This window comes from Peromyscus californicus, unplaced genomic scaffold, assembly GCF_007827085.1.
Source record: "Peromyscus californicus insignis strain IS unplaced genomic scaffold, ASM782708v3 Scaffold_1__1_contigs__length_55948999, whole genome shotgun sequence".
NCBI lineage: Eukaryota > Metazoa > Chordata > Mammalia > Rodentia > Cricetidae > Peromyscus > Peromyscus californicus.
This window is the reverse complement of record NW_026294492.1, coordinates 42,994,718-43,014,167: the sequence shown is the minus strand read 5'-3', so window position 1 is coordinate 43,014,167 and position 19,450 is coordinate 42,994,718. Positions and strand designations below refer to the sequence as shown.

General features: G+C 36.8%; 1 pseudogene; it reads right to left on the bottom strand.

Annotated features, from left to right (window-relative positions):
- Positions 1–15,513: 15,513 nt before the first annotated feature.
- Positions 15,514–17,662, bottom strand: LOC128116075 (39S ribosomal protein L42, mitochondrial-like; annotated as a pseudogene).
- Positions 17,663–19,450: the final 1,788 nt, after the last annotated feature.

The following is a 19,450-nucleotide window of genomic DNA, read 5'->3' as shown; positions in this document are numbered from 1 at the left end:
TGGTGCTTTATATAAAATCTGTATCCCAAAAGTGAAACATTTTCAAAATTCCTTTAAATCTCCAGGCACATGTCTTCAACTAGATAGAAAAGATGCTAATTAAAAATAATAATAAAATAGAGTGAGTTCAGTCTGAATGTTAGTAGAAAAGCATGGGGAACAAAAATGATCTAAACGAAATTGGTAGATAATTTTTATTATAATTCAAGAAGACTGATAGGAAATGAGAGGGAATAAAAACAATGTAAAAGGATTCTTAGCGAAAGGGAAAGAGGCATGTATCATTCAGGCTAGATTCTTATGAAGGGAAATAGAGCACAAATACATTTGAATCATACATGAAAGAGAAGTAGGCCTAGTAAAATTGAAGAGTGGAGAATTAAAGAGAAGTTATCAGGAAATGGAGGATTTTATAACACTATTTCCCGTTTGCATTTAATGTGAAGTAAGAAAAAGATGAGCTGCCTAGGGCTTAGAGCATATACCTTAGTGAAGCTGTGGAGGAGGCCATTGTAAAAGAAAAGATTGGAACGTCCTAAGGCAAAGCAAGTCTAAGTACCCAGTCCAAATAACTGTGATTCATGACAGAAAGGACAAGAGAACGGGAAGAACAAAGTCATGCTTTGAATTAATTGCTCTGCCGTGTCTCAGCAGCCAGATGAGTATGCAACCTGGCTCATTTAAAGTGGAAAATGATAACCACAAGAAAATTGTCCTTAATTGGCTTCTGAGAAGGAACATGAAATTGTGGACTGGAAATGCTGTTTCTGAACTTGGTAAGGGATAAAGGAAGGGATAAACGAAGTAGGCAATAGGAAAGTGGCAATGAGAAACAGATTGAGACCTTGCTAGAAATCACATAATTTTTTAATTAGAAAGTGTGTTAGAACTTTAATTTCTTTATTTTTCAGATGAGAGCTCAAAGTGTGAGACTCTAACTTCTTGCCCAGACTCCTAGCTTGTTGGCTTTAGTCTATTGGTTTCTTTTTAAAACCAGAATCCTAAATGCAGAATAATGTGCCCTGTGCAAGGAGACACTTGCAAATCACTGTGGGGAAGTGGATTTACAAGGCATGGCTCTCAGCCGTTTGCATTCCTATTCTCTGAAAGAAAGTTATATTTATGTTCAATTAAAACAAATAAACCCTAGGTTCAGTTCCACATTTAAAGGCCCATGAGGCCTCAGCCCTATAAAGAGAATGCCAGGCAAATGAGAGAAGCTGGGAACACAAGAGGCCATGTTTCCCAGGGAAGAGCACACCCACTGGTTGTCCTGAAATCGTCAACACTGGAAACATATATACATATAACATTATACGACTGAACAGGTTATATTTAAGAATATATATGTATATATGTATATGTATGGATATGCATATATAATGTATATGCATGTAAGAACAATTGGAAATAAAAGTGGCTATGAATGAGAAAGATAACAGAGAAAAGGCATAGGGGAGGGTTTAGAGGGAGGAGAGAAATGTAATTACTTTATAATCTCAAAAGCAAAATTAAAATAATGCATGCAACTGTCAAACAATTTTTAAAAAGCAGAAAAAAAAATGGAGAACTAGGTGCCTGTTTAAAATGGCTGCTTCAAAAGGCAACCATAAAACTTCAGCTACTGCATAATTAGGATGCTTACCATCATCATCATTATTAACTAAGATGCTGTATTTTGAAAATTATTTTAAGAAAACATATGAGCAATTGGAAAGTTGGCTCCCTGGTTCAAAGCCCATGATGAGAAGCAAAGTTTCTGAAGGGACTCTAGACAGCTCGAGCATGACAAACATGACTCTGGCAGGCACTGCTCTTCCCCTATCCCCTCTTACTTGATAGAAACCATTAGAATATACTCCTAAGGCTAGCCTCCAATGTCTATTTCCTTATTTGACCACTTCCTCCAGCTGAGGCTGCTTATCAAGGTCCAGTTATCAAGGTATTGAAGTCCAGCAATTACAGGCCCCTTTTGGCTGGTAATTAACCAGTCCAATAAAAATTTTAAAAAAAAACCACCTCATCCTAAGACAAGGTTTCCCCTTTTCCCTTTATGAATTGCCATTGCCTATGGGCCACAGCTCTGTCTCTTCTCTATCCAAAGGCAGTCCTTTGTCCCTCCAGGACAAATGTCCCTTCCCTCTCTCCCTTATTTCCTTCCTCTTCTCTCTCAACCTTTATCTTCTGTCTTTGTCTCTTATTCCCTGCCCTTTGACCCTCTGGGGCAAATAAATACCTCTAATGCTGAAAACTTGGTGTCAGGGTGTCTTGTGATGAATACTAGTCTCTTCAGTTTGGATTCCAACACATCAGTGACAAGAAAAGAATGTCTGCCAAAGTCTGTCAATCTAGCTCAAGGTGGTGGTGGAGACAGGAGGATGACCTGGACTTTCAGGCTTCTACCCAGCCAGGGAAAGCATAGGTTCCTGCAAAGACCTCAAGGGAATATGAGGAGAGTTACAGGTGAGAAAACCTGACACTCACACAGACGAACTGACTGTTGTGTAATATTATTTTAACTAGGCAGATATGTGTAACAATTGTTTATGGTGGGAAATATTACTTTAACTATGTGAAGATGTGTTACATTTGTTTCTGCTGCCTTTGTTTAGTTACGTAAAGATTTGTTTGACCTTGTCTGCCTAATGAACCTGATTGATCTAACATAAAGCTGAATAGCCAATAGCTAGGCAGGAGCAAGATAGGCAGAGCCGGCAGGCAGAAAGAATAAATGGGAGGAGAAATCTCGGCTCAAAAAGAAGGAGAAGAAAACAGAGAAAGAGGGGGACATGTCTGGGACCAGAAGCCAGGCATCCACCAGACAGACACTGGAGGAAGTAGGAAAGTAAGACATACAGAAATAAAGGTAAAAAGACCTGAGGCAAATGTAGATTAAACAAGTTAATTTAAGAGCTAGCCAGAAATGAGCCTAAGTTGGGCCGAGCATTCATAACTAGTGTTAAGTCTCTGTGTCATGATTCTTTTGGGCTGATGGCCCAAAAGAAAATCTTAGTACACCTGACATATGTAACATAAGTATAAAAAATATAGGCTCAGCATATTTTTGTCCCTCTTGGAGACCAATATATAGTTTTTTGGTTAGTTAACGTTCTGAAGTCTTTAACAACACAGTATGTCGTATAGGAGCTTAGTTCATTCACCTTCTTCAAGTAAGAGTCTATAAATCAATATTTAGATAGAAGTTAAGAGCCAAACTGTAAGAAATTAAAATATATTTGGAAATTTGACGTAGACATGCCAGATTAATTTGAATTTGAGCTGGTTTTCATATCAGAGACTCTTAGTAGTGGCTTAGATTCATTTTTCAAGCCAGCAATTTTAATTAGGGACAAGTGTGGACAAGGGTGCTTACTTTTATCCATGCAAATAATTGGCAATCCAGCTAACCAATTACCCACAAAATTTTGGAATGCTGAACCCTTGGTTCAAAAGTAAGTGGAAGGTATTGGACTCTGCAAAATTGGCCTAAAGGCAGCTTTTTGCTAAAACTACAATCAGGTACTTTGAAATGCTCCTTTTTTTTTCACTTGTCTCCCTGACATATACCATCTGTCAGATCACGCTGGGTCACCTCTGTCAGCCTTCCACTCATCTTGAAAGAGACACAGAGCTTTTGAAGGTTTGTATTTCTCACGAATTTCCCTGTGAAAATGCAAGAAGTCTCCTCCTGAGTCAACAGTTCTGTCTACGGAAGACCAGGAAGTAGTTTCTGTCTATGACAAAGGAGCTAATGGTTTCCATAGGCCAGGCAACATATGTAATTAATCAAGGTCCTCTGCTGCACAATGATAGCAGATCTCTTTAGTGATCTATGCTAATGCTTCTCAGACTTTAGTATGCATAGGAACCAGTACTTTGCATTATTGGAAATGAGTGTATAATTCAATAGGCCTGGGTTTGAACTTCAGATTCTTCATTTCCTGAAATCCCCCATGTGCTGCAGAAGCTCCTGGTTTCTGGACCATTATTTGAATAGTGAGAACGGAGGATGTTGGGACAATGTTAATAGCTTGGAGGAAGTTCACCAAGTAATTACAAATAATAGCAATAATAGCAAAAGCAAAATCAGTAATTTGATTTATTTAACTCTTTATAGTATTTAATTTCTATATGTTTCATAATCTGGAACAAACAACACTGGATATTAAGATACGTACTGTGGCCAGGTATTGCTGTGTAGTAAACTAACCCACAATTTAATAGCTTCACTTTAAGAACATCTATTTTATTCACAGATAATATGAAATTTAAACGGGGATCTGTGAGCACAGTTGATTCCACAAAATAGACCATCTAGATGTTGTTATTTACACATGAATACATTACTTTTCAAAGTATGGCAACAGGGTTACAGTGTTAACCAGCACCTCCATAAAACCTCATGAAAGGTAATTATTTATCATTTATCCTCAGAATTCACAAATGATCACTTATATCATAGTTGTAGACCTGGCTATGTTCAAGAAAAGAAATATACCAAATCCCTCCACAGAAGAGAATTAACTGTGCATTTTAAAAAGAGCTCATTTATGGGCTGTAGAAAGGGCTGAGAAGTTAAGACTTCCTGCTGCTTAATGCTGCTCTCAACAGCACCCAAATTTAGTTTCCAGCTCCCATGTTGACAGCCCACAGCTTACAACCACCTGGAACTTCAACTCCAGAGGATATGGTGCTTTGTTCCAGATTCCTCAAGTACCCAGATACATTTGTCTTTTATTCACACACACATACACACAAAAGCACATGTGCATGCACACGTGCGGCACACACACAGACACACCCATACACATAGAACTAAAAATAATTAAAAAAATATTTGAAAAAAGAGCTAGTGCAATATTGGGCAACCTCTAGGAAATGTAGTATTTTAACAAATAATATGATTCTACTTTACTGAAAATGAAAGTTAAGGGTAATGAGGATGACCCTTAACTATAGGATGCAATTGACATAAGGTAGATTAGGAATTTAAGTATGTTACATTGCTTCTGTAAAGCATAGACTGATGTGCACAAGTAAACCAGAAGAGATTGACCTTTAATAATACAGGTTTGGACCATGGCTTTCATATTCCCTAACTACATGTCTTTGGGAAAGTTGCTTTAACATGTATTATCTTTGCTTTCTGTGTTTGTAAAATGAAGATTTTTTATCTCTTTTAAATAGTTCTTAGTCTTCAGCAAGACAGATATACAGTGTTTAAGAAATGACAACATTTTTATCACCATTGACATTTCTATTGCATATCTTTAAGCAAAGAATAAAGTTCTTTTTTCTTTCTGTTCAGATTTATACACTTTGGTTTGTAATGCCCACTGTTGTTGAATGGTTTCACTGACTTACACATTTTAATATTGCCTATGAACTAACTGCTGCAAGAAGGAGAAAAATATGAATGCTAAACTGCTTTCTTACTAGCTTCTCATGCACATGAGCTTTAGAGACTACCCAATTGTAGAACTGATTCTAAGATGCACAGTAGTTCATTCATACCTTGAATTAATTTCTGTTCCTTGAACATGAAGATTGTAATAACACCACTTTTTTATTCTTAGTAGGAATTTATTGGTTTAATACATTCATTTTTACTGTTTTGTTTTAATTTTTTGAGACAGGGTCTGACTATACGTACCTGGCTGTCCTGGAACAGGCTATGTAGACTAGGCTGACCTTGAACTCACAGAGATCCTCCTGCCTTTGCCTCTGTACTGCTCAGGTTAAAGGTGTATACCACAATACCCTGCTAAGTGATTGATTTTTACTGCTTTTCTTTCTTTCTTTTTATGTGAGAACTATTAGTAACATCATGTTAAGAAATAATGTAAAAGTTATTTAGTACAATCAAACTTGATTCCTCACTCCAGGGTAGGTAGTTTGATGTATTGGTTATTTGGTATTCCTGCTGTATTTTCTGATTTCAGCTGTGAGCCAGTGAACAAGAAAGAGATCAGCCTGTACCCAGATAGCTCATAATGCACATGACTGGGAATAACTGTTCAGTCTTTGGTCACAAAATTCTCATTTGCTTCTTCTGGTTCTTCCAGAAGCAGCAAAAATTACAAAGAATGTAGATTCAAAATTCTTCGAAACAAAAGAGACTTGTTGGGCAGGGAGAATCTCTTATATGTGTATTCATTAAGAATAACTCATGGGATATAGTTATTTACAATATTAATTATTTTTATTTGTTCTGTGATACACTTTCCCTATTGCTTCTAACTATATTTTTCTGTCTTTTAAGAAGAAAAACAAAAATGATTTCTCCTCTTCCACATATAAATACAAACACATAGATACACTCAAAAGTGAAGAAAGGGAGTAAAAGTGATTTTTACTAATATTGATGTATTAGTGGTACAAAACTTTCCCTGATCAGACATTTTGCTTAAAGGAGTCCCAGGATACCTGAGATAGCACTGAACTCTAAACACAGAAATGATTGGCCAAGTGAGCAGTATCATATTTACTAATCCAAGAAAAGAGATTTCAGAAGAAAGCAAGTAGCTGTTTCTAGCAAGCTGTAGGGTCTGTCGGTGACAGGTCAAGTGCTTTATTTTTCTCTACCTGAGTGTTTTAATGTTTGCACATCAAGACATTGCTTAATTTCTGTTCAAACCAGATAGGCAGATCTAAAAGTTCTCCTAGTGCAATAATACTTTACTCCTCTTTTCAGCAAAATTTCCATGAACAGTTAAGCTGAATATCAAAGTACAGGAACATTCTTCCTCAATCTCTTCTGAAATTAGCCACTTATAATTTTTTTAATAATGATTTATTCATCACCATAAAGCCTCAGTGTGACTTCTTCAAATGCATCATTTAAAGTTCTGGTGAAGTTGTATAGGGATGGCCTGCATTCCATCATTCTTAAAGGATTTCAAATAAATGCCATTGCCACCAGAATTCTTCTTACTTAATGTTAAGTATGAAGGAATAAAGTGAACATGTTTGGAAAAAGTGAGCAGTACTTTTGCTTCCTGAGGTTATGGTGTGCTACAGCAAATCAAAGCTATGCAAGAGATTTTCTCCCACACGATGGCAACACAATTTTTGTATCCAATCTATATGGACCCTGATAATGCCAAGGCTCCCAATATCTCTCACTGAAAACCCAGGGTACATTTGTAAAGATTCAATCCTTGGCATTTTATTTTATTTACTTTGACATCATCTATTAGTCTTTAATATTAACCTTATAGCAAACACTACTGGTTTCAGTTCAGATATTTATAAATTATTACTTCTTTTACTTTTGAGACTATAATATAACTATATCATTATTACATCATTTCTCTCTTCCCTCCCCCACAAGCCCTCTGTTTGCCCACTTTCAAATTCGTGACCTCTTTTTTCATTAATTGTTAAATGCATATATGTATTTGTATACACACATATATACATACATACATATATATGTATATATATATATTCCTATGTCTAACCTGCTCAGCCCGTATGATGTTACTTTGATGTATATTTTCTAGGTTGCTCATTTGATACTGTACAGCCAATTGGTGTGTTTTTCCCTGAAGAGAATGATTTCTCCCATTTTCAGCATTCCTTAATTGCATATAGTTCTTTGTGTAGGACTGAGGCCCTGTGGTCTTGTTCCTCTCTGCTTTAACATTTCTATTGTTTTTGTCCTTTAACTCATGTCTAGGCAGTCAGGCACATGGGACTTTATGGGTGTAGTTTATGATATTACTAGAAGACACAATTTCACAGCAAACTCTCTGGTCCTCTGCCTCTTATAATCTTTCTTCCCCCTTTTCCACAGTGTTTCCTGAGCTTTGGTGAAGGAGCTCTTTTACAGATGTATTCATTGACACTGGGCTTCACAACTCAGTTCTTTGATTGGTTATGGCATCTGTAATTAATGGGAACTATTGGGGTCCAGTCCCTGGATAGTTCTCTCCCAGGGTCTATGGAAGAATCTACAAACCAGCTGATAATCTAATCTTAGATGATAAGAAATGAATTTACATACATGAAACTCTTTAGTCCATACACGTTAGTTTTCTGAGTCAGTTCTCTCTATATATAGCATTTTTCTGCTCTCATAAATTGCTCCTTTCTTGCCTAATACTCTCTACCTCTTTCTGCTGTTCCTAGTGCTATCCTAATTCCTTCATCTTAATTCTGCCCTATCTTGGTCTTTTTAATCTCATTATTACCCACCTAGTTCTTCCCTATCTGGCTCTTCCTCACCTTCCATCTCATCACTCTTTCTAGTCCTCCAAACTAGTTCTCCTCCAATCTAGCTCTTTCAATCTAGTTCGTTCCCATCTCAGTTTGTTCCCCTCCAGTTCTTACCCATCTAGTTCTCCCAATCTCTCTCTCTCTCTCTCTCTCTCTCTCTCTCTCTCTCTCTCTTTTCTTTAACCACTGACTCCCTCTGAAAACAAAACTACCTTTTATCCCTTTGTTCCTTTTCTATCCAAGCTATCTCTTGTAGCTTGAGTTTTCCTGCCTGGCCCACAGTCAGGACAAATCTCTCTCACCTGCCAGTCCCAAGCCGCTCAAACCCGATCAAGTAAACACAGACACTTATATTGGTTTCAAACTGTATGGCCGTGGTAGGTTTCTTGCTAACTGTTCTTACAGCTTAAATTAATCCATTTCTATTAATCTATACCTTGCCACGTGGCTTGTGGCTTACCAGTACTTTACATCTTCCTTGTCCTAATGGCGGCTGGCAGTGTCTTCCCTCCCAGCTTCCTGTTCTCTCAATTTTCCTCTCTGTTAGTCCCGCCTATACTTCCTGCCTGGCCACTGTCAATCAGTGATTTATTCATTGACCAATCAGCAACACATTTGACATACAGACCATCTCACAGCACTTCCCCTTTTCTTTTCTTAAAAAGGAAGGTTTTAACCTTTACACATCTCCAAAGTCAGCTTGGTATATTTGGGAATTTGGGCATAGCTTCTCTTACTACTTCCTGCTGGAGGGGGGCGCTGTATCTTATGGGGACACAAAGAACATTTTAGGATTATGGAGTAGTCCATGAGGGTGTATCGTCTGAGCCAGTTGCCTTGAAATTGTTCTGGATGTTGGATCATCTGGGCCATGGTGTCATCGGAGACCTTTCAGGTGGTCTTGGCTGGTCAAACCTGATGTGTCTTAATCTGGAACAAATCCATAGCCTCTGGCTTTCTGTGGAAACAAAAGAGACTCCTTTCCAAAGCAACATATCCTTACATCCAAATTTTGAAGTAAAAGTATCTTTAAAATATACATACTGGCCGGGCAGTGGTGGCGCACGCCTTTAATCCCAGCACTCGGGAGGCAGAGCCAGGCGGATCTCTGTGAGTTCGAGGCCAGCCTGGGCTACCAAGTGAGTCCCAGGAAAGGCGCAAAGCTACACAGAGAAACCCTGTCTCGAAAAACCAAAAAAAAAAAAAATATATACATACTGGTTTAACTCAGCTTCCTTTACAATCAAATATCTCTCTGCAGTTAAGAATCCCAAAGACAACACAATCCAGATTCTCTGTGTAATAGTCATCTCTACGTGGCTTATTTTTTATATTAATTTTGCTGTCTCTTTAAAGACTTTATTTTTTAAAACTATGTATTTGTTTCTATACTGTATATATCACCTTTTTTTGTCTCTTTTAAGCCTACATATATTTTACACACATTGTAAACTATTACATTTGAATCTGTCTTATTGTGAATCTATTGCTGTAAACTGTAGCAGCTGTGGCTGCTGGCTCAGCCCACCTTAGCTTCCCAACATAGCGGCGGTATGCTTACCGCCAGCTCTGGGAGCCATCGTGGGTCCATGCCTTTATCCAAGCAGCATGCAGCCCAGAAACCTCTTTTTTTGTTTTGTACTAGCAAAGGCTAAATCCACAATGCAGCTTAATGTGCCACTTTCAGAGGCCTCATTCCCGCCATATGGCTGCAGGTCGAGCGCACACGCTAGGAACCCGCCAGTAGCTCAAACCAGCAGCTGCCGCTCATTTGAGAGAGACAATTAGGGAGCTGATTTTAGCTCCATTTTAGAATCTTTTTTCTCAGTTTTTAGGTGGAAACTCTTGCCCCACGTTGGGCGCCAATCTCTGCTCCTGCCATTTTCTTGCCGGGCAGGGGAAGTGTGCTCTGTCACTAGGCAACTTGGCTAGTCAACTTCCATCACAGGTAGATGCACCTGGTAATTGTTAAAAGGAGATCTAAAACTAGAGATAAGATTTTGAAAGGGAAAAAGTTAAGCTTAATTAGCACATCCACCAGTCCTTCTCAAACAGATAGTCTGGGTGCTTAAGTCTGTTCTTAGTGAGTCTGTGAGATATCTCAGATAAGATACTTTCATCTGTCCAGGGATGGTCCTGGCTTGATGCTGCTAATGACAATAATTACAGAAAGGCCTGAAATTAGTGATTTTGACTGCGTCTGTTGCAGCACAGTTGGATAAAGTTATAAAATACTTTAATTGTATAGGGAAATTGTGCCCAATGAATGATAGAAAAGTTACAATAGCACATGAGACATTCATAGCAGGAAATGGCAACAATCAAAAGCCAGTATCACCAAGACTCCTTGAGCCTTGGCCTCAATCTCTGGAAGAGTTCTTACCTCTTCCAGGTATAGCTTTGTCATAATCAGCTGAATTCCTACTTCATATATTTTTTGTGGCCTGCAGCATATAATGTTCCCCATCTGTTGCAAAGAGAAATTTCCTTGTTATGGTTTTAATAATAATTATCTGTGGGTATAAGGACAACTATTCAGAATGCAGCTTAGTTTTTACTATTCTGTGCTTTAGCTATGTCTGTCTTGTCTCACCATACCTATCTTCTTGCACTCAATTTAACCCCTATATTCTTTTCCAACGATATCTCCTCAGACAGTTTTTCTTTATCTATGCTATATTGTTTCATCTTTTTCTTTGCTAGAATTTGAACATACAAAAATTGCTAGTAACTTTATCTTGATTCTAGATATCTTGGCTTCCTCTACATTCACACCCACCTTTACAGACAACTTCCCTTTGACCACCCCTAGCTTATTGTTTAAATTTGAAACAATAAATTATAAAAAAAAACTCAATAAACATGACTTGATTTGGAATCCTAATCTTTATCCAAATTTGCTTAAAATTTTGTGTTTTCTATCTCAGTACCACTCTCTTGATGGTAAACCATGCTAAGTTTTAGAAATTATTCTTTGTTTCTGCATTCACCTATCTTCTACACTTGAGCAACTTTCAATTATTCTGGGAGTCTAATGGAGCTTATTAAGGCAATTGGCTAAGTATTATAAAATAACAAGGTATCTACCTGTCAGAGAGAAGAAAAAAGAGTCATTTCTTTTAATGGCTCTTCACTTTTTCTTTTTAGATCTCTCATCAGCATCTATTACTTGAATTAAACAGTTTCCTTTCAACCATGTTTATACCTTTTCTCTAAAGCAACCATTTGACACATTCCTGGTATGCTTAAAGCTCATAAGTGATTTCCTGGTCCCTGAAGAGATAAATGGAATGATTCCTGACTAAGAACCCTATATGATACAGTTTTCCCACCTAATCTTTGAGCATCTCTGTTTATAGCCCCACCTGATTTAAGAAACAAAGTTATTTATAGGCAACAAAAAAACAAAACAAACCAAAACAAAACAAACAAACAAAAAAAACCAGCATAGACTGGCAGTATAAAACAAGTGACAATTTGTCAGTTGATAGGGTATGGAAGCTTTTCTTGTTAAAACATGTCAAGATTTACAAGCTATAAAAGTGCATTAAGTATTTATTCACTTTTTTCTTTTGATGAAAAAAAAAACGTACCTTCAGTGCATAGATTTGACATTTCCATTCCTTTGTTAGTAGTGTGTCATGCTTATCATTCACATTCCTCAAATTTTCCTCAAATGTTAGAAACAAATAAACAAACCAAAATATGAAGAATTTGGTTCAGTTAGTTACTTTTGTATTTTCAGATGCAAGCTGAAGATTGACAGTTCCATTTGTTACCTGGGAGCTTGTCAGTGTCTAAGAATGCAGTCTTCCCTCGTTTCAAAAATTTCTGAAAATGGAAAAGTGAGTATGTCTTTACATTGAAGGTCTCAATCAATTTGTCATATGGGCCAAAGGTTCTGATCAACATATTTCCTAATTTTGTGAAAATAAATTGTATTTTTTTTTTCGGTTTTTCGAGACAGGGCTTCTCTGTGTAGTTTTGCGCCTTTCCTGGAACTCACTTTGTAGACCAGGCTGACCTCAAACTAAATTGTATTTTTTAATGCCTGACTGTAAGAGAGTATATCTGTACTATTTTGTTTGTTTGTTTGTATGGTTGGTTTTTCGAGATAGGGTTTCTCTGTATAGTTTTGGTGCCTGTCCTGGATCTCACTCTGTAGACCAGGCTGGCCTCAAACTCATAGAGATCCACCTGGGTCTGCCTCCCGAGTACTAGGATTAAAGGTATGTGCCACCACCGCTTGACTTTCTTAGATTTTTTTGTGTGACTTTGACTGAAGTCCTATAACTCTATGAACATATTTTCATTGCTTTGATCTTAAAAGCAGTCAGTGAAGACACTCAGAATGTGGGGATTTACCTACATCTCTTGGTACTCTCTCCCTGAAGGTTCAGAATTCTACCAAGGAGAGTCTTAATATAAAATCCAACAAACCTGTTTATCTAGGGCTGTTTCATTGCAAAAATTTCAATTTCTTCATAAACACAACAGTAATAGTTTTATCCTCACCATTTACTTGATTGATTCCTACATTGATACTCTTATTCAAAACATCTGCTCAAATTTTCCTCTGTAGCACAATAATGTAAGAAGTTACAATAAATAGTGTTTCATGACCAAATAAAATAATAGGGGAATGATGCTACTAACATGCCTTTCTGAGACTTACACAGCATTCTAATACATGGCAAACCCAAAAAAGCTGTATGACAAAGAAGCCTCTATAAGAATGTTTAATGCCAACTTTTTCTAAGAAATAATCTGATAAGATGGTGCTCACTCATGTCCTAAGGATGTACTGACTTGTGAGAAATAGCTTGGGAAATAGTGTTGTGTAGTATATAACAGATTTTATATTTACTCCCAGACCCAGTAATTCACCAGCATCAATAATTCTAGTAATTTTTTCAGTTTGATGATTGCTTTTGGCAAAAATAACTCAGTGAAAAAGTACACTGATTCCTACAACAAATATCCTAACTCTAAAAGAACAATTTAATGACACAAACTTTTTCTGGCTTGCTCCATGATGGGTTTCTGTAAGTGAGCCCCATCCTTTTTTTTTTTTTTTTTTTTTTTGCAAATATTAGACATGCTTTTTCTTTTTTATTGTTTTGTATAAGAAATGGTTGAGTATAGGGTAAAGTCTATAAATGCCATGGATATAAACTCACTTACTTTACTTCTTTTGCTACTAAGTTTCTCAGTGAGAAGTAATATTATTTGAGATAACGAAAGTTTGCGGAAGCACTGCATGTTCAATAATGTGGTGATATTATGTTCCCCAAAATATTGTGTACCCTAATAAACTTATCTGGGGTCAGAGAACAGAACAGTCACTAGATACAGAGGTTAGAAAATGGTGGCACTCATGCCTTTAATCCTAGCATTCCAGAGGCAGAAATCCCTCTGGATCTCTGTGAGTTCAAGGCCACATTGGAAAACAGCCAGGCATGGTGACTCACGCCTTTAATCCCAGGGAATGACGGCAGAAAGCAGAAAGATATATAAGGCGTGAGGACCAGAAACTAGAAGCATTTGACTGGTTAAGCTTTCAGGCTTTTGAGCAACAGTTAGCTGAGATTCATTTGGATGAGGACTCAGAGGCTTCCAGTCTGAGGAAACAGGATCAGCTGAGGAACTGGTGAGGTGAGGTAGCTGTGGCTGGTTCTGCTTCTCTGATTTTCCAGCACTCACCCCAATAACTGGCCTCAGGTTTGATTTTATTAATAAGACCTTCTAAGATTCCTGCTACAGCATGATAAAAAGAAAATGTGAATATAGTGCTTACTATATATTAGACTTTTTTTTGTTTTTGTTTTTAATTTTCTGGAGCTGAGGACTGAACCCAGGGCCTTGTGCTTGCTAGGCAAGCGCTCTACCACTGAGCTAAATCCCCAACCCCTGTTAGACATTGTGCGTATTGAGTTTTCTCATGATCTTAATGACACTGTGTGGTAAGTACTATTATTGTTCTTATTTTCAGAGAGAAAATGTAGCACTGGTAGTTTTAATATGACATCTGTGGTGACACATCTAAGGAAGAATATAGAATTTGAGCTCAGATAGTCTGGCTTCACAAACTGCTCTCTTAAATCCTTCTGCAGTACCCTTTTTTTAGTGCTGAGCCAGAAGCTATTTCTTGAAAGCAAATAAGTTATTTGAAGAAGGTTTGACTTTGCAGTAAATTCCTTAAGGCCATTCCTGTGATTGTCTTTTCAGGGCATGCCACAGTTTCTAAACTGTATCCACTTTAGTCACAGTGACTTTATCTGGGTCATAGGGTTCAAGTAGTCTAAAATTCTAAATATCTGAGATTATTATGATCCTAAGTGACCCTTAAAAATACTTTGTAAATCAACTATTAAAACTAACTGTATCAAAATAATATTCCTCTACAAGCTTATATCACACATATTACCTTGAGACTAAATTACACGTTGTTATATTTTAATAAACAGTTTTAATTTTAACTACATAATGCCAATAATATTTCCAACAGAGGATTTAATGAAATGGTTCTGTTATTTCCTTGTTTACAATGCATTCTCTTAGGATACCTATAATCAGGCAGAAAAGGGAGAATTTCCTTAACTCAGACAGGTTACTTGAAGTCTCCTCCTTCAAGAACCAGAGCAATTTTGATATTTTGAATTTTGAGAACATGGTCTGGCCCTTTAAAATATCTTAAAAAATTTTAATATTGTAGTATCTTTTTACCTCACGCATCCCATCATTTCTATTTCATGAAGAATCAGAACATTATGAATAATATCCAAGCTATGAATTTATTGTATTATTTGAGTAATGTTTTTTTCGATAACATTAATCATCTGTTCCTTATCTTCATTATACCTTATCAGTTGATATCATGAAATTGTCTCTACCTTTAGCCCTTTTTAAGTCATGAATTGGATCAAAGTAGTATTCTATTATCTTGTACAAAAGACTAAATTATATATACATACATACATATACATACATACATATATATGTATGTGTGTATGTGTATGAATACATTTTCTTTTCTTTGTTATGATGTGTGTGTGTACATATGTGCATGTATGTTTGTGTGTGGACATATATTCTTGTTAGTATGTGTGCATGTGTATGGAAACTAGAGGTAACCTTATGTATCTTACATGGATTGCTTTCTACCTTTTTTTATGAAAGGGTATTTTTATTATTTTCTTACATAATGTCTTAATGAATACATCATTTGCATTTTCTCAGCAGGCAAATAAGACAAAAGCAAAATTTCCTCAATGCTTGGAAAATCAAAAGCTGTCACCTGTCTTTGGGGTGATCCAGTTTCTTACGGGGCCTGTGATACTGTCCGTGCGGGTACCAGTGATGCTTTGTGGTGAAGAACACCTTGCTGAGCTGTTCTAACATTGGTCCTTGCTCAAGTTGTTTGCTTTTTTCTTCTAATTTGGTTTTCAGCACTAGTTCATATGTTTCTTCATTATTATGCAAAATATCTGGTTGAGCGATAGGAATTTCAGAGGTTTAGTCCATTGTCATCATGGCGGGAAGCATGGCAGCAAACAGACAGCAGCAGAAGGAGCTGAGAGCTCTGTATCTGGATTTTGGTGTGTTAGTAGGGGATGTCCACAGAAGGGTGGTAGCACACTATTGTCCTGCCGTCAGATGTCAAAGCCAGCTCTACCTTGCAGTTGTAGTCCTCTGGAAGAGAAGAATATGTAGAATAATGACAGACACCAGACAAAGCTCCATTTTGGATTGGAAATAAATGTTTCCAGATTGTTCTGTTTTATGTCACCCATTTGACTGCTGCTGCTATGATCCTTATCAGATGATTTGAAAAAAGATATTGTGAGGAGAAATTGCTTCTAAAATCTGTTTCTAGGCACACAGAATTTCGTTCCACAGACCAGCCATCTTGTCTCAATCCAGGTCCTAAAGACCCACCTTTGTTTTTTGAGAGATGGTCTCTCACAGATTTGATTATGCTAGGCTGGCTAGCCAAGGATTCACCTTATATTCTAGTGCTAAGTTTGCACTTTGGATTTTGGATGGAAAGAAATGTTTCCAGATTGTTCTGTTTGATGTCACCCATTTGACTGCTGCTGCTATGATCCTTATCAGATGATTTGATTTAACAGTAATGCACTTCTATGCCCAGCTTTTTATGTGAGTTCTGGGGTTCCAAACTCAGGTACTCTTTCTTGTATGACAGGAAGCCTACCAACTGAGCCATCTTTAAAGCATCTTTTTTTTCCCTTTCAGTTTTATTTGTGTGTACAGTGTATTACAACCATATTTATCCCTTTTACCTTCTTTAATCCCTCCTCTAATACTGATGACCCCCTTTTTCCTCCCCATCAGGCCCCTCTTACTTTCATGTCTTTGTTTTGTGCATGCATATGTGCAAGTGTTAGCAGAGAGCCATCCCATAGGCAGAAGACAGCATTTCATAGTCTCCTTCTCCATTTTCAGGCCTTTATATCCTTTCCATCCACTATTGTAAAATGTTCTTTGGTTCTTGGAAGGAGGAATATTGGTATCACACTTAATGTTAAACACTCAACTGTCATGAAGGATTAGTACTTTGACCAGTCACCAATTTTTGCTTCAGACCACTACAAAATAGACACATTTAAGAAGTCATGGCCATTATGTATACATTGTGATGAATTCCTTTTTTCCTCTAGGTGTGTTAGTGTTTCAGGTTTTACATTGATGTTTTTTATTCATTTCAAATTAACTATTATACAGAATGAGAAAGATAATTTATAGAACAGTTAATATCCATTAAGTAAAGTTGGGTTTATTATGACATTTCCAAACATAGATATCATATAATTTGACCTTACTCACTTTCTCCATGACTCTTTCCCTCCTGTTAGCTCTTCTTTATACACAGTTATATTTCAACCCTCATGGCATGTGTCAGGAGGCTGTTTTAGTTACAAAGCTCATTATCAGTTAAACATAGTTTATTACATATTAAAAATAAAATATTGACCCACTTGCCAATCATATTTATGTTACAAAGTCCAATATAAGAGTTCAGGATTATAACAGATGGAGGAAAAGCCCATTTTAAAAGGCATATTGATTATTTTATAAAGCCCTAAAAATTTGTGTTCATGACCCACAATTCAAGTTGAATAAGAGTAGGATAATAAATGCCCTGGTCTTCTGTGAGACTATGCCTTCTACATAAGATAAAAAAGCCGTGTCCTTGAAATCTCAATAATATATTTGCCTAAACAAGATAACATTGCATAAACAATGATAACACTAGTTGAAATACCAACATGGATAGGAAAATTATTTAGATATTGCACACCTGTGTAAAATTGTGAAGAGAGTAGGACAATAGAGTTTACTGGTACAAAACAAGGAGTAAAATTGCATGTTAATAAGCAATATTAACAATGGCTTTTTACCTTATCCTGAAAGGTGCCATGAAGGGATACATAAAATTTCTTAGCTTATAATCAATTAGCTTATAATTTGATTAAAAGATAAAGTAAGGTCAATAAGAAAGAGATGAATTGTGTTAGTATATATTTATGCTAATTGGTTCAAGTTCCAAGTGATGTTGGGATTCAACAAAGAAAGGCATCACAAAGAGATAGAGGGAAAGTTCCTTTTCTTTTTGAGGAATTTTACATTTTAGGAAGATAGAAGATGTCACAGGGTGTCTGAATTCTCTAGACATCTCACATAGGAAAGGAATGTCAAGGAATATCTCAGACTTTGTGGTGTGAATAAGATGATTGTGTCATTAACTTTTAATCAGTATCTATAAAAACACTGTTATTTTGAGTCAGGCACCAAGAATACTGACTGTATGTACATGGATCATCATCATCCACAGGAATGGGCACTGCTTTCTTTGCATTTAATTCTGATGCAGCCTTTTTGAAGCAATATGCATTGCACTGAAAACCTTAAAGACTCTAGTGAATTATAGGAATAACAGTAAAGAGTATTTCTTTAGGAAGGAGAATTAAGCAAAAGTACAAATGGGTGAAAATTAGAAATCTGGTTTAGTGAAAACTTCTCACATCAGACTATGGGAAACTGATCTGTTGAAAACAAAGTGAATAAATGAAGGATGGGGGCCCCCAGAGGAGGGAACTACCTGGAACCCATTCCTGAAATGTGAGGCTATGCCTGTGACCAAACAGCAACAAGTAACCTTGATTTTAAGTCTTTTGGCTTTTGTCTATGAAACACAATTATTCTCCTATTCTATCTGTTACCCCTGGCAGTATATTTGCCCATAGGCTTTTTGTCTTAGAGCCGAGTGACGGTGTTTTTAGCAATTGAAAAATACGCTTTAATCCACCATATCACACATACTCACAGACACCCTTCACAACACAGAGTTTTTTTCATCTAATTTGGGTAGTCAACTCATAGCAGATATTTTTCTAGCATTGACTTAATTCTGTTTCATGTGATCTCTAAATACTGGTTACTTATAATTATGGAAAGTGACCACTATGCTCATTATGCATCTTTTCATGACCCATCCCATGAAAAATATAAGTATTTTCCATCCTTTACTACCATCATCTTTATGAAGAATAGATGGAACACAGCATTGGTTTATGTGGCCATAATATCATGCATCTTTGAGATGAGAATGTCCATTTTACCATGTTCTTGTAGAGAAATGAGGAAAAATACAAGGCCATGTGATTTTTCTGAAGACCAGGTTCAGAGTGGTATTCTAATATTAAAGTAAAGCCATAGAACCTAATTGTTATTTTTTTAGCTTTGTTTTTTGAATATTAACTTAGGTGTGCATGCACACATCTGTGTATGTCAGAGAGAGTTAGAGAGTGAGAGAAAGAGATAGAGTGAAAGAGAGAGAGAGAGAGAGAGAGAGAGAGAGAGAGAGAGAGAGAGAGAGAGAGTGCACGTGTGTGCGAGAGATCGAGAGCGTGTGTGTGAGAGAGAAGACATATGCAAGTTCTTGCAGTGATCAAAATAGCTATCTCTGAACCCACCCCACCCACCACAACTTTAGCTTGAGGATGGCATTACAGGATGACACTGAGATTTGACCCAATTAAAGATATTCTCACAGATATGAATGCTTTAACGTAGAAAATCTGTATTATGTAGCAATAAGGAACAGGGTTTAGTTACCTGCCCAGAGGTTGATTTTCTGAATAATCTCAATAATAAAATTTTTGAATATGATTTGGGCTACCTATGTTCTAGAAACAACGTAAAACAT